Below are 12,883 nucleotides of genomic sequence, written 5' to 3'. Positions count from 1 at the left end.
CAGCAGGTGAAAAGAAAGCAGCTAAACCAAAAGCAAAGAAACCAGCTGCAAAGAAACCTGCTGCAAAACCTGCTGCCAAATCTGCAAAGAAAGCCACAAAATCTCCCAAGAAGACAAAGGCTGCAGCTAAACCAAAGAAGGCAAAGACACCAAAGAAGAAGTAAATAAAGGAAGCATCCTGAAGCTTTTAAAGCTTAAACAGCCCTTTTAAGGGCTACCAAAATTTTTCAAAAAGAGTCTGAAATTGTTGCATGGTATTAGTCACAAATAAAATATAGCTTGTCCCATATTCTAAATCTCTCTTTTCTTCTCTGCAATTTTTTTCTACTATAAAGTCCATGTGTACTTGCTTAGTTTTACTATCTTCCACTCTCTGGATCGTGCAGTAAGTGTTTAGTTTTGCTTCTATCTTAAACCTGAAAAAAATTTTTTTATACAAATTCTAGATCTGTTCAAAATTGCTACTTCCTAACTTTATATATCAAAAATTTTAACACTTCTGTGTCTACGACCATATCACGTTGAAAACACCGGTTCTCGTCCGATCACCGAAGTTAAGCAACGTCGAGCCCGGTTAGTACTTGGATGGGTGACCGCCTGGGAATACCGGGTGTTGTAGACATTTTTTGTACCTATAATTTTGCATTTCTACCAAACAATTAATGTGAAGTTTTGCTTCAGAAAAAAATCTGTTTTATATAAATTTCTTCTCAAAAATGCTACTACCTAACCTTATATATCAAAAATTTTAACACTTCTGTGTCTACGACCATATCACGTTGAAAACACCGGTTCTCGTCCGATCACCGAAGTTAAGCAACGTCGAGCCCGGTTAGTACTTGGATGGGTGACCGCCTGGGAATACCGGGTGTTGTAGACATTTTTTTACTTATAATTTTGCATTCCTACCAAACATAATTGTTCTATGATTTTTTTTACTAATTTACTTGGATGTAATATTCAACATATCTAGCTATCAATGAATGAAGAAAACAGAAAATAAATCATTCATAAATTTATTTATTTTTCAATACCCATCTGCATGGTGAAATATTTTTACGTGAAATACATGCAAGTCAAGTTATATACACTTAAGAATTCCACTCCTTCCACATGCATGTGGCTACATATATTTTTTTTTTTAAATTAGGTCGTCTGTGATAATATGGTATCCGCCATTTGTCGTCATTTGAAATCGCCTCTTTCTTTTTGACCAGGGCTTATATGATTCACTATTTTTCTGAAAGGATTCTGATTAGCAAAAATTCATTATAGCAAAAACAAATAATAAACAATAAATACTAATTATAGCTTGTAAAGTTCCAGTAAAAAATTCGAATATTTGAAACGTCTTTCATCTCGGTCAAGGAAGTCCCGCTTTCGAAGTTTGCCATCTTTGTGTGCTTTCATATCGAAGGCAAAATCTAAATTTCTGGGAAGTCTCTTTATTTCTACGTATATCTGAAAGCAAAAACATATAAAGAAATGATTTTACTACAAATGTATATCATTTTTACGGCACAATCTAGTTTTTGTGAAATAATACAACACGTTTTCTGATGAAGAATCGCACGAGAGAAATTGACAAGTTGTACATTAATCGTAAATATTTCTTCACTCGTGGTATTTTGTTTAATTCTTATGATATATTCTGAAAGAAAAATTCCTGCTGAAGATTTTCGTGTATGATTTATATATCAAAAAGTACAATTTATTTGAAACAAATGATTAAAACTTGTCGAACAAGCACACAGATTTTCTTGTCGATCTGTTTGAATTAGATTGTCATGAAAGTTTAAGGGTGCTCTCGTCGAGGTCCGCGTTAGATAGATAATTACACTATGTCAGTGAGGTTTGGAAAACATTGTAATCTGTCGTTCATTCGCACACATCGTTCAACAACCAAAACCGCAAAATGTCAGACGCACCAGCACCAGTAGTAAAGACCCCAGCTAAGTCACCAAAGAAGAAAGCTGCAGCTAAACCAAAGAAAGTAGCTACTCATCCAAAATACAGCGAGATGGTCGGAAAGGCTATATCTGCTTTGAAAGAGCGTGGAGGCTCCAGCCGTCAAGCCATCCTTAAGTATATCTTAGCAAACTTCAGCGTTGGTAGCGATGCAAAAACAGTAAACACTCACTTGAAGTTAGCTCTGAAATCAGGAGTGAAGAGCAACAGCTTGAAACAGTCGAAGGGTACCGGCGCTTCTGGAAGCTTTAAGATTGGGGAAGTGGCTAAACCAGCTAAGAAACCAGCAAAGAAAGTAGTTAAACCTAAAGCCGCCAAGCCAAAGAAGGCAAAGACACCTACCAAAAAGACTGCCGCAAAGAAACCTGCAGCAAAGAAACCAGCAGGTGAAAAGAAAGCAGCTAAACCAAAAGCAAAGAAACCAGCTGCAAAGAAACCTGCTGCAAAACCTGCTGCCAAATCTGCAAAGAAAGCCACAAAATCTCCCAAGAAGACAAAGGCTGCAGCTAAACCAAAGAAGGCAAAGACACCAAAGAAGAAGTAAATAAAGGAAGCATCCTGAAGCTTTTAAAGCTTAAACAGCCCTTTTAAGGGCTACCAAAATTTTTCAAAAAGAGTCTGAAATTGTTGCATGGTATTAGTCACAAATAAAATATAGCTTGTCCCATATTCTAAATCTCTCTTTTCTTCTCTGCAATTTTTTTCTACTATAAAGTCCATGTGTACTTGCTTAGTTTTACTATCTTCCACTCTCTGGATCGTGCAGTAAGTGTTTAGTTTTGCTTCTATCTTAAACCTGAAAAAAAATTTTTTATACAAATTCTAGATCTGTTCAAAATTGCTACTTCCTAACTTTATATATCAAAAATTTTAACACTTCTGTGTCTACGACCATATCACGTTGAAAACACCGGTTCTCGTCCGATCACCGAAGTTAAGCAACGTCGAGCCCGGTTAGTACTTGGATGGGTGACCGCCTGGGAATACCGGGTGTTGTAGACATTTTTTGTACCTATAATTTTGCATTTCTACCAAACAATTAATGTGAAGTTTTGCTTCAGAAAAAAATCTGTTTTATATAAATTTCTTCTCAAAAATGCTACTACCTAACCTTATATATCAAAAATTTTAACACTTCTGTGTCTACGACCATATCACGTTGAAAACACCGGTTCTCGTCCGATCACCGAAGTTAAGCAACGTCGAGCCCGGTTAGTACTTGGATGGGTGACCGCCTGGGAATACCGGGTGTTGTAGACATTTTTTTACTTATAATTTTGCATTCCTACCAAACATAATTGTTCTATGATTTTTTTTACTAATTTACTTGGATGTAATATTCAACATATCTAGCTATCAATGAATGAAGAAAACAGAAAATAAATCATTCATAAATTTATTTATTTTTCAATACCCATCTGCATGGTGAAATATTTTTACGTGAAATACATGCAAGTCAAGTTATATACACTTAAGAATTCCACTCCTTCCACATGCATGTGGCTACATATATTTTTTTTTTTAAATTAGGTCGTCTGTGATAATATGGTATCCGCCATTTGTCGTCATTTGAAATCGCCTCTTTCTTTTTGACCAGGGCTTATATGATTCACTATTTTTCTGAAAGGATTCTGATTAGCAAAAATTCATTATAGCAAAAACAAATAATAAACAATAAATACTAATTATAGCTTGTAAAGTTCCAGTAAAAAATTCGAATATTTGAAACGTCTTTCATCTTGGTCAAGGAAGTCCCGCTTTCGAAGTTTGCCATCTTTGTGTGCTTTCATATCGAAGGCAAAATCTAAATTTCTGGGAAGTCTCTTTATTTCTACGTATATCTGAAAGCAAAAACATATAAAGAAATGATTTTACTACAAATGTATATCATTTTTACGGCACAATCTAGTTTTTGTGAAATAATACAACACGTTTTCTGATGAAGAATCGCACGAGAGAAATTGACAAGTTGTACATTAATCGTAAATATTTCTTCACTCGTGGTATTTTGTTTAATTCTTATGATATATTCTGAAAGAAAAATTCCTGCTGAAGATTTTCGTGTATGATTTATATATCAAAAAGTACAATTTATTTGAAACAAATGATTAAAACTTGTCGAACAAGCACACAGATTTTCTTGTCGATCTGTTTGAATTAGATTGTCATGAAAGTTTAAGGGTGCTCTCGTCGAGGTCCGCGTTAGATAGATAATTACACTATGTCAGTGAGGTTTGGAAAACATTGTAATCTGTCGTTCATTCGCACACATCGTTCAACAACCAAAACCGCAAAATGTCAGACGCACCAGCACCAGTAGTAAAGACCCCAGCTAAGTCACCAAAGAAGAAAGCTGCAGCTAAACCAAAGAAAGTAGCTACTCATCCAAAATACAGCGAGATGGTCGGAAAGGCTATATCTGCTTTGAAAGAGCGTGGAGGCTCCAGCCGTCAAGCCATCCTTAAGTATATCTTAGCAAACTTCAGCGTTGGTAGCGATGCAAAAACAGTAAACACTCACTTGAAGTTAGCTCTGAAATCAGGAGTGAAGAGCAACAGCTTGAAACAGTCGAAGGGTACCGGCGCTTCTGGAAGCTTTAAGATTGGGGAAGTGGCTAAACCAGCTAAGAAACCAGCAAAGAAAGTAGTTAAACCTAAAGCCGCCAAGCCAAAGAAGGCAAAGACACCTACCAAAAAGACTGCCGCAAAGAAACCTGCAGCAAAGAAACCAGCAGGTGAAAAGAAAGCAGCTAAACCAAAAGCAAAGAAACCAGCTGCAAAGAAACCTGCTGCAAAACCTGCAAAGAAAGCCACAAAATCTCCCAAGAAGACAAAGGCTGCAGCTAAACCAAAGAAGGCAAAGACACCAAAGAAGAAGTAAATAAAGGAAGCATCCTGAAGCTTTTAAAGCTTAAACAGCCCTTTTAAGGGCTACCAAAATTTTTCAAAAAGAGTCTGAAATTGTTGCATGGTATTAGTCACAAATAAAATATAGCTTGTCCCATATTCTAAATCTCTCTTTTCTTCTCTGCAATTTTTTTCTACTATAAAGTCCATGTGTACTTGCTTAGTTTTACTATCTTCCACTCTCTGGATCGTGCAGTAAGTGTTTAGTTTTGCTTCTATCTTAAACCTGAAAAAAAATTTTTTATACAAATTCTAGATCTGTTCAAAATTGCTACTTCCTAACTTTATATATCAAAAATTTTAACACTTCTGTGTCTACGACCATATCACGTTGAAAACACCGGTTCTCGTCCGATCACCGAAGTTAAGCAACGTCGAGCCCGGTTAGTACTTGGATGGGTGACCGCCTGGGAATACCGGGTGTTGTAGACATTTTTTGTACCTATAATTTTGCATTTCTACCAAACAATTAATGTGAAGTTTTGCTTCAGAAAAAAATCTGTTTTATATAAATTTCTTCTCAAAAATGCTACTACCTAACCTTATATATCAAAAATTTTAACACTTCTGTGTCTACGACCATATCACGTTGAAAACACCGGTTCTCGTCCGATCACCGAAGTTAAGCAACGTCGAGCCCGGTTAGTACTTGGATGGGTGACCGCCTGGGAATACCGGGTGTTGTAGACATTTTTTTACTTATAATTTTGCATTCCTACCAAACATAATTGTTCTATGATTTTTTTTACTAATTTACTTGGATGTAATATTCAACATATCTAGCTATCAATGAATGAAGAAAACAGAAAATAAATCATTCATAAATTTATTTATTTTTCAATACCCATCTGCATGGTGAAATATTTTTACGTGAAATACATGCAAGTCAAGTTATATACACTTAAGAATTCCACTCCTTCCACATGCATGTGGCTACATATATTTTTTTTTTTAAATTAGGTCGTCTGTGATAATATGGTATCCGCCATTTGTCGTCATTTGAAATCGCCTCTTTCTTTTTGACCAGGGCTTATATGATTCACTATTTTTCTGAAAGGATTCTGATTAGCAAAAATTCATTATAGCAAAAACAAATAATAAACAATAAATACTAATTATAGCTTGTAAAGTTCCAGTAAAAAATTCGAATATTTGAAACGTCTTTCATCTCGGTCAAGGAAGTCCCGCTTTCGAAGTTTGCCATCTTTGTGTGCTTTCATATCGAAGGCAAAATCTAAATTTCTGGGAAGTCTCTTTATTTCTACGTATATCTGAAAGCAAAAACATATAAAGAAATGATTTTACTACAAATGTATATCATTTTTACGGCACAATCTAGTTTTTGTGAAATAATACAACACGTTTTCTGATGAAGAATCGCACGAGAGAAATTGACAAGTTGTACATTAATCGTAAATATTTCTTCACTCGTGGTATTTTGTTTAATTCTTATGATATATTCTGAAAGAAAAATTCCTGCTGAAGATTTTCGTGTATGATTTATATATCAAAAAGTACAATTTATTTGAAACAAATGATTAAAACTTGTCGAACAAGCACACAGATTTTCTTGTCGATCTGTTTGAATTAGATTGTCATGAAAGTTTAAGGGTGCTCTCGTCGAGGTCCGCGTTAGATAGATAATTACACTATGTCAGTGAGGTTTGGAAAACATTGTAATCTGTCGTTCATTCGCACACATCGTTCAACAACCAAAACCGCAAAATGTCAGACGCACCAGCACCAGTAGTAAAGACCCCAGCTAAGTCACCAAAGAAGAAAGCTGCAGCTAAACCAAAGAAAGTAGCTACTCATCCAAAATACAGCGAGATGGTCGGAAAGGCTATATCTGCTTTGAAAGAGCGTGGAGGCTCCAGCCGTCAAGCCATCCTTAAGTATATCTTAGCAAACTTCAGCGTTGGTAGCGATGCAAAAACAGTAAACACTCACTTGAAGTTAGCTCTGAAATCAGGAGTGAAGAGCAACAGCTTGAAACAGTCGAAGGGTACCGGCGCTTCTGGAAGCTTTAAGATTGGGGAAGTGGCTAAACCAGCTAAGAAACCAGCAAAGAAAGTAGTTAAACCTAAAGCCGCCAAGCCAAAGAAGGCAAAGACACCTACCAAAAAGACTGCCGCAAAGAAACCTGCAGCAAAGAAACCAGCAGGTGAAAAGAAAGCAGCTAAACCAAAAGCAAAGAAACCAGCTGCAAAGAAACCTGCTGCAAAACCTGCTGCCAAATCTGCAAAGAAAGCCACAAAATCTCCCAAGAAGACAAAGGCTGCAGCTAAACCAAAGAAGGCAAAGACACCAAAGAAGAAGTAAATAAAGGAAGCATCCTGAAGCTTTTAAAGCTTAAACAGCCCTTTTAAGGGCTACCAAAATTTTTCAAAAAGAGTCTGAAATTGTTGCATGGTATTAGTCACAAATAAAATATAGCTTGTCCCATATTCTAAATCTCTCTTTTCTTCTCTGCAATTTTTTTCTACTATAAAGTCCATGTGTACTTGCTTAGTTTTACTATCTTCCACTCTCTGGATCGTGCAGTAAGTGTTTAGTTTTGCTTCTATCTTAAACCTGAAAAAAAATTTTTTATACAAATTCTAGATCTGTTCAAAATTGCTACTTCCTAACTTTATATATCAAAAATTTTAACACTTCTGTGTCTACGACCATATCACGTTGAAAACACCGGTTCTCGTCCGATCACCGAAGTTAAGCAACGTCGAGCCCGGTTAGTACTTGGATGGGTGACCGCCTGGGAATACCGGGTGTTGTAGACATTTTTTGTACCTATAATTTTGCATTTCTACCAAACAATTAATGTGAAGTTTTGCTTCAGAAAAAAATCTGTTTTATATAAATTTCTTCTCAAAAATGCTACTACCTAACCTTATATATCAAAAAATTTAACACTTCTGTGTCTACGACCATATCACGTTGAAAACACCGGTTCTCGTCCGATCACCGAAGTTAAGCAACGTCGAGCCCGGTTAGTACTTGGATGGGTGACCGCCTGGGAATACCGGGTGTTGTAGACATTTTTTTACTTATAATTTTGCATTCCTACCAAACATAATTGTTCTATGATTTTTTTTACTAATTTACTTGGATGTAATATTCAACATATCTAGCTATCAATGAATGAAGAAAACAGAAAATAAATCATTCATAAATTTATTTATTTTTCAATACCCATCTGCATGGTGAAATATTTTTACGTGAAATACATGCAAGTCAAGTTATATACACTTAAGAATTCCACTCCTTCCACATGCATGTGGCTACATATATTTTTTTTTTTAAATTAGGTCGTCTGTGATAATATGGTATCCGCCATTTGTCGTCATTTGAAATCGCCTCTTTCTTTTTGACCAGGGCTTATATGATTCACTATTTTTCTGAAAGGATTCTGATTAGCAAAAATTCATTATAGCAAAAACAAATAATAAACAATAAATACTAATTATAGCTTGTAAAGTTCCAGTAAAAAATTCGAATATTTGAAACGTCTTTCATCTCGGTCAAGGAAGTCCCGCTTTCGAAGTTTGCCATCTTTGTGTGCTTTCATATCGAAGGCAAAATCTAAATTTCTGGGAAGTCTCTTTATTTCTACGTATATCTGAAAGCAAAAACATATAAAGAAATGATTTTACTACAAATGTATATCATTTTTACGGCACAATCTAGTTTTTGTGAAATAATACAACACGTTTTCTGATGAAGAATCGCACGAGAGAAATTGACAAGTTGTACATTAATCGTAAATATTTCTTCACTCGTGGTATTTTGTTTAATTCTTATGATATATTCTGAAAGAAAAATTCCTGCTGAAGATTTTCGTGTATGATTTATATATCAAAAAGTACAATTTATTTGAAACAAATGATTAAAACTTGTCGAACAAGCACACAGATTTTCTTGTCGATCTGTTTGAATTAGATTGTCATGAAAGTTTAAGGGTGCTCTCGTCGAGGTCCGCGTTAGATAGATAATTACACTATGTCAGTGAGGTTTGGAAAACATTGTAATCTGTCGTTCATTCGCACACATCGTTCAACAACCAAAACCGCAAAATGTCAGACGCACCAGCACCAGTAGTAAAGACCCCAGCTAAGTCACCAAAGAAGAAAGCTGCAGCTAAACCAAAGAAAGTAGCTACTCATCCAAAATACAGCGAGATGGTCGGAAAGGCTATATCTGCTTTGAAAGAGCGTGGAGGCTCCAGCCGTCAAGCCATCCTTAAGTATATCTTAGCAAACTTCAGCGTTGGTAGCGATGCAAAAACAGTAAACACTCACTTGAAGTTAGCTCTGAAATCAGGAGTGAAGAGCAACAGCTTGAAACAGTCGAAGGGTACCGGCGCTTCTGGAAGCTTTAAGATTGGGGAAGTGGCTAAACCAGCTAAGAAACCAGCAAAGAAAGTAGTTAAACCTAAAGCCGCCAAGCCAAAGAAGGCAAAGACACCTACCAAAAAGACTGCCGCAAAGAAACCTGCAGCAAAGAAACCAGCAGGTGAAAAGAAAGCAGCTAAACCAAAAGCAAAGAAACCAGCTGCAAAGAAACCTGCTGCAAAACCTGCTGCCAAATCTGCAAAGAAAGCCACAAAATCTCCCAAGAAGACAAAGGCTGCAGCTAAACCAAAGAAGGCAAAGACACCAAAGAAGAAGTAAATAAAGGAAGCATCCTGAAGCTTTTAAAGCTTAAACAGCCCTTTTAAGGGCTACCAAAATTTTTCAAAAAGAGTCTGAAATTGTTGCATGGTATTAGTCACAAATAAAATATAGCTTGTCCCATATTCTAAATCTCTTTTCTTCTCTGCAATTTTTTTCTACTATAAAGTCCATGTGTACTTGCTTAGTTTTACTATCTTCCACTCTCTGGATCGTGCAGTAAGTGTTTAGTTTTGCTTCTATCTTAAACCTGAAAAAAAATTTTTTATACAAATTCTAGATCTGTTCAAAATTGCTACTTCCTAACTTTATATATCAAAAATTTTAACACTTCTGTGTCTACGACCATATCACGTTGAAAACACCGGTTCTCGTCCGATCACCGAAGTTAAGCAACGTCGAGCCCGGTTAGTACTTGGATGGGTGACCGCCTGGGAATACCGGGTGTTGTAGACATTTTTTGTACCTATAATTTTGCATTTCTACCAAACAATTAATGTGAAGTTTTGCTTCAGAAAAAAATCTGTTTTATATAAATTTCTTCTCAAAAATGCTACTACCTAACCTTATATATCAAAAATTTTAACACTTCTGTGTCTACGACCATATCACGTTGAAAACACCGGTTCTCGTCCGATCACCGAAGTTAAGCAACGTCGAGCCCGGTTAGTACTTGGATGGGTGACCGCCTGGGAATACCGGGTGTTGTAGACATTTTTTTACTTATAATTTTGCATTCCTACCAAACATAATTGTTCTATGATTTTTTTTACTAATTTACTTGGATGTAATATTCAACATATCTAGCTATCAATGAATGAAGAAAACAGAAAATAAATCATTCATAAATTTATTTATTTTTCAATACCCATCTGCATGGTGAAATATTTTTACGTGAAATACATGCAAGTCAAGTTATATACACTTAAGAATTCCACTCCTTCCACATGCATGTGGCTACATATATTTTTTTTTTTAAATTAGGTCGTCTGTGATAATATGGTATCCGCCATTTGTCGTCATTTGAAATCGCCTCTTTCTTTTTGACCAGGGCTTATATGATTCACTATTTTTCTGAAAGGATTCTGATTAGCAAAAATTCATTATAGCAAAAACAAATAATAAACAATAAATACTAATTATAGCTTGTAAAGTTCCAGTAAAAAATTCGAATATTTGAAACGTCTTTCATCTCGGTCAAGGAAGTCCCGCTTTCGAAGTTTGCCATCTTTGTGTGCTTTCATATCGAAGGCAAAATCTAAATTTCTGGGAAGTCTCTTTATTTCTACGTATATCTGAAAGCAAAAACATATAAAGAAATGATTTTACTACAAATGTATATCATTTTTACGGCACAATCTAGTTTTTGTGAAATAATACAACACGTTTTCTGATGAAGAATCGCACGAGAGAAATTGACAAGTTGTACATTAATCGTAAATATTTCTTCACTCGTGGTATTTTGTTTAATTCTTATGATATATTCTGAAAGAAAAATTCCTGCTGAAGATTTTCGTGTATGATTTATATATCAAAAAGTACAATTTATTTGAAACAAATGATTAAAACTTGTCGAACAAGCACACAGATTTTCTTGTCGATCTGTTTGAATTAGATTGTCATGAAAGTTTAAGGGTGCTCTCGTCGAGGTCCGCGTTAGATAGATAATTACACTATGTCAGTGAGGTTTGGAAAACATTGTAATCTGTCGTTCATTCGCACACATCGTTCAACAACCAAAACCGCAAAATGTCAGACGCACCAGCACCAGTAGTAAAGACCCCAGCTAAGTCACCAAAGAAGAAAGCTGCAGCTAAACCAAAGAAAGTAGCTACTCATCCAAAATACAGCGAGATGGTCGGAAAGGCTATATCTGCTTTGAAAGAGCGTGGAGGCTCCAGCCGTCAAGCCATCCTTAAGTATATCTTAGCAAACTTCAGCGTTGGTAGCGATGCAAAAACAGTAAACACTCACTTGAAGTTAGCTCTGAAATCAGGAGTGAAGAGCAACAGCTTGAAACAGTCGAAGGGTACCGGCGCTTCTGGAAGCTTTAAGATTGGGGAAGTGGCTAAACCAGCTAAGAAACCAGCAAAGAAAGTAGTTAAACCTAAAGCCGCCAAGCCAAAGAAGGCAAAGACACCTACCAAAAAGACTGCCGCAAAGAAACCTGCAGCAAAGAAACCAGCAGGTGAAAAGAAAGCAGCTAAACCAAAAGCAAAGAAACCAGCTGCAAAGAAACCTGCTGCAAAACCTGCTGCCAAATCTGCAAAGAAAGCCACAAAATCTCCCAAGAAGACAAAGGCTGCAGCTAAACCAAAGAAGGCAAAGACACCAAAGAAGAAGTAAATAAAGGAAGCATCCTGAAGCTTTTAAAGCTTAAACAGCCCTTTTAAGGGCTACCAAAATTTTTCAAAAAGAGTCTGAAATTGTTGCATGGTATTAGTCACAAATAAAATATAGCTTGTCCCATATTCTAAATCTCTTTTCTTCTCTGCAATTTTTTTCTACTATAAAGTCCATGTGTACTTGCTTAGTTTTACTATCTTCCACTCTCTGGATCGTGCAGTAAGTGTTTAGTTTTGCTTCTATCTTAAACCTGAAAAAAAATTTTTTATACAAATTCTAGATCTGTTCAAAATTGCTACTTCCTAACTTTATATATCAAAAATTTTAACACTTCTGTGTCTACGACCATATCACGTTGAAAACACCGGTTCTCGTCCGATCACCGAAGTTAAGCAACGTCGAGCCCGGTTAGTACTTGGATGGGTGACCGCCTGGGAATACCGGGTGTTGTAGACATTTTTTGTACCTATAATTTTGCATTTCTACCAAACAATTAATGTGAAGTTTTGCTTCAGAAAAAAATCTGTTTTATATAAATTTCTTCTCAAAAATGCTACTACCTAACCTTATATATCAAAAATTTTAACACTTCTGTGTCTACGACCATATCACGTTGAAAACACCGGTTCTCGTCCGATCACCGAAGTTAAGCAACGTCGAGCCCGGTTAGTACTTGGATGGGTGACCGCCTGGGAATACCGGGTGTTGTAGACATTTTTTTACTTATAATTTTGCATTCCTACCAAACATAATTGTTCTATGATTTTTTTTACTAATTTACTTGGATGTAATATTCAACATATCTAGCTATCAATGAATGAAGAAAACAGAAAATAAATCATTCATAAATTTATTTATTTTTCAATACCCATCTGCATGGTGAAATATTTTTACGTGAAATACATGCAAGTCAAGTTATATACACTTAAGAATTCCACTCCTTCCACATGCATGTGGCTACATATATTTTTTTTTTTAAATTAGGTCGTCTGT

At 35.8% G+C, this 12,883-nt stretch overlaps 12 non-coding genes across 12 annotated transcripts; all 12 read left to right on the top strand.

Annotated features, from left to right (window-relative positions):
• Positions 1-503: 503 nt before the first annotated feature.
• Positions 504-622, top strand: LOC143060069 (5S ribosomal RNA). Its single transcript, XR_012973808.1, has one exon. It is a non-coding gene; the product is annotated as a 5S ribosomal RNA (ribosomal RNA).
• A 139-nt stretch (positions 623-761) lies between these two features.
• LOC143060068 (5S ribosomal RNA) lies at positions 762-880 on the top strand. Its single transcript, XR_012973807.1, has one exon. It is a non-coding gene; the product is annotated as a 5S ribosomal RNA (ribosomal RNA).
• Positions 881-2,851: 1,971 nt separating this feature from the next.
• LOC143060067 (5S ribosomal RNA) lies at positions 2,852-2,970 on the top strand. The gene has a single exon (XR_012973806.1). It is a non-coding gene; the product is annotated as a 5S ribosomal RNA (ribosomal RNA).
• A 139-nt stretch (positions 2,971-3,109) lies between these two features.
• On the top strand, positions 3,110-3,228 carry LOC143060066 (5S ribosomal RNA). The gene has a single exon (XR_012973805.1). It is a non-coding gene; the product is annotated as a 5S ribosomal RNA (ribosomal RNA).
• A 1,959-nt stretch (positions 3,229-5,187) lies between these two features.
• LOC143060065 (5S ribosomal RNA) lies at positions 5,188-5,306 on the top strand. Its single transcript, XR_012973804.1, has one exon. It is a non-coding gene; the product is annotated as a 5S ribosomal RNA (ribosomal RNA).
• A 139-nt stretch (positions 5,307-5,445) lies between these two features.
• LOC143060064 (5S ribosomal RNA) lies at positions 5,446-5,564 on the top strand. Its single transcript, XR_012973803.1, has one exon. It is a non-coding gene; the product is annotated as a 5S ribosomal RNA (ribosomal RNA).
• Positions 5,565-7,535: 1,971 nt separating this feature from the next.
• Positions 7,536-7,654, top strand: LOC143060060 (5S ribosomal RNA). The gene has a single exon (XR_012973801.1). It is a non-coding gene; the product is annotated as a 5S ribosomal RNA (ribosomal RNA).
• Positions 7,655-7,793: 139 nt separating this feature from the next.
• LOC143060059 (5S ribosomal RNA) lies at positions 7,794-7,912 on the top strand. The gene has a single exon (XR_012973800.1). It is a non-coding gene; the product is annotated as a 5S ribosomal RNA (ribosomal RNA).
• A 1,969-nt stretch (positions 7,913-9,881) lies between these two features.
• LOC143060058 (5S ribosomal RNA) lies at positions 9,882-10,000 on the top strand. Its single transcript, XR_012973799.1, has one exon. It is a non-coding gene; the product is annotated as a 5S ribosomal RNA (ribosomal RNA).
• Positions 10,001-10,139: 139 nt separating this feature from the next.
• Positions 10,140-10,258, top strand: LOC143060057 (5S ribosomal RNA). Its single transcript, XR_012973798.1, has one exon. It is a non-coding gene; the product is annotated as a 5S ribosomal RNA (ribosomal RNA).
• Positions 10,259-12,227: 1,969 nt separating this feature from the next.
• On the top strand, positions 12,228-12,346 carry LOC143060056 (5S ribosomal RNA). Its single transcript, XR_012973797.1, has one exon. It is a non-coding gene; the product is annotated as a 5S ribosomal RNA (ribosomal RNA).
• Positions 12,347-12,485: 139 nt separating this feature from the next.
• On the top strand, positions 12,486-12,604 carry LOC143060055 (5S ribosomal RNA). The gene has a single exon (XR_012973796.1). It is a non-coding gene; the product is annotated as a 5S ribosomal RNA (ribosomal RNA).
• Positions 12,605-12,883: the final 279 nt, after the last annotated feature.

The sequence above is a fragment of the Mytilus galloprovincialis genome, unplaced genomic scaffold (assembly GCF_965363235.1).
Source record: "Mytilus galloprovincialis unplaced genomic scaffold, xbMytGall1.hap1.1 HAP1_SCAFFOLD_62, whole genome shotgun sequence".
Classification (NCBI taxonomy): Eukaryota; Metazoa; Mollusca; class Bivalvia; order Mytilida; family Mytilidae; genus Mytilus; species Mytilus galloprovincialis.
Note: the sequence above shows the minus strand (reverse complement) of the source record. Positions and strands in the feature narration are given on the sequence as shown.